Raw genomic sequence first — 1,985 nt, 5'->3', positions numbered from 1 at the left:
AGACAGACAGAGAGAGAGAGACAGACAGAGAGAGAGAGACAGAGAGAGAGAGACAGACAGAGAGAGAGACAGACAGAGAGAGAGAGAGACAGAGAGAGAGAGACAGACAGAGAGAGAGACAGACAGAGAGAGAGACAGACAGAGAGAGAGAGACAGACAGAGAAAGAGACAGAGAGACAGACATACAGAGAGAGAGACACAGAGACAGACAGAGAGACAGACAGGTTCCTCCTCCTGCTGCTGAGAAACAACAAAAACTCTAGAAGTTGCTCCAAAGTTTTATTTTTCTGTTTTCTGGTTCCTTACATTACAGGTGTTATTTTATTTTTAAATATTTTTCCTGTTTTAGTTGCAAACTCTTATTTCATTAAATTCAGATTAATTTAGGATTAGATTACTTCCTCTGGATTAAATAAAACATAAAGACAAAATGTAGAGCTGTGAAAACTGGCAATTATTAAAAAGTATGAACCATATTTGTTTTCTCTGCTTTAAAAAATCTCAAGGATGTTTTAAAACTGTAAATTCTCTTTTTATCATTTCAGGGCAGCGTGTTCAACTTTTATGATTAATTTTAAAAAAAGTTGAAAACACCAGAGGGACACAAAAGTTGATTTGATTAAAAAAAAAAGTTTGCTTTTTATGTCAACTACTTAATAAAAAAGGACTTTTATTTATAGCATTTTTGTAAAAAAAAAAAAAAAAAGTTAATTTTCTTCTTATAATTATTAATAATCACAAATGTGTTTGTTGTTAAAGAAAAGTGAGTTACTTTGATTTATTGTCTCGATTGTTGATCTGTGTGGAAAATACATTTGAGTCTTCTCATCAATAAAATCTTAATGAAAGTGACTTTGAGCAGTTGAAATAAATAAAATAAATATATAAATGCTCGTGTGGGTCGGCAGCAGACACATTTTGTGGGCTCAGTCCAAACTCAGAACTCTGAAGACCTTCTGGACCTTCATGGAGGACCCGTCCTAAACGGCGGCTGAAGCTCGGAGGAAGCCGACTCGTTGAAACGGATTGTCAGAAGGTTCCAAGGGACACGAATGAAGTTGATCACATCGTATGTAGATGACTCCACGCTCTTCCTGCGTTTACACGTTACTCAAAAATCGACTTTTTGATCAAAGTCATTGAACGTTTGTCCTTTTTTTTACTGTGAAACTGGAATAAAAATAAACGTGATTCATTAATATTTCACATTTTGAGAGCATTTCTGTCTCATCAACCTCTGATGTCATACTGTTCATAAATTTAAACTCCGAGGCCCTCAAATGGCCCGTGTGCCTCACTTTGGACACCCCTGCTTTAGAGGGAACTGAAACCTGAAGACAAACTCCTCCTGATGATTTCAGATCAGATGAAGGACCAGAGAGGACGACTCTTATCTCTGACGACAACCAGCCCGGCCCTAATCTCCTCAAACCCTCTGATGTCCTCGTCTGCAGCCTGAATGAAAGGAGCACCTCCTTCAGAGCGTGCAGGAGGAGGTGCACTCCTCATTTCATGTTTCAAACTCTTTGTGGTGCGAATATTTATTTAAACTGGCAGGGCCCCTCGCATTAAAGGTTCAATAAAACTAATCAATCAGTGTTTTAAAGAACAATCAGCAACTAATCAATCAGCAACTAATCAATCAGCAACTAATCAATCAGTAAGATTAACCTGAAAGACTTGATTTCAGGCACAGACTGAGCGTTTGTCTTCAATATCTTCTGTTATATTCTTACAAACAGAAGAACATGTTTTTATTACGGGTCAGACAAATCAAAATATAATAAAGTGCTCTCGCCTCGATTCACCACCTTCATCCACTCTTCTGGTTTCAGCCTCATCTTCCTCAAGCCGATCGTTTGTTGCTCATAAATTCAAAGCATCATTTCTGAGGAACTTGTGAAGCTCCTAAAAAGTGAAGTTTAACACCTTCAATTTAAAAAAGTGAAGTTTAACACCTTCAATTTAAAAAAAGTGAAGTTTAA

The 1,985-nt window shown here is 37.1% G+C and overlaps 1 protein-coding gene across 1 annotated transcript in view; it reads left to right on the top strand.

Moving 5' to 3' along the window:
* The window catches only part of gdf3 (growth differentiation factor 3), a 54,165-nt gene that overhangs the window by 50,824 nt on the left and 1,356 nt on the right, over positions 1-1,985 (top strand). The window lies entirely within an intron of this gene.

Source organism: Nematolebias whitei, chromosome 13, assembly GCF_014905685.2.
Source record: "Nematolebias whitei isolate Nwh7 chromosome 13, NemWhi1, whole genome shotgun sequence".
Classification (NCBI taxonomy): Eukaryota; Metazoa; Chordata; class Actinopteri; order Cyprinodontiformes; family Rivulidae; genus Nematolebias; species Nematolebias whitei.
This window is presented reverse-complemented; position numbering and strand designations above follow the sequence as displayed.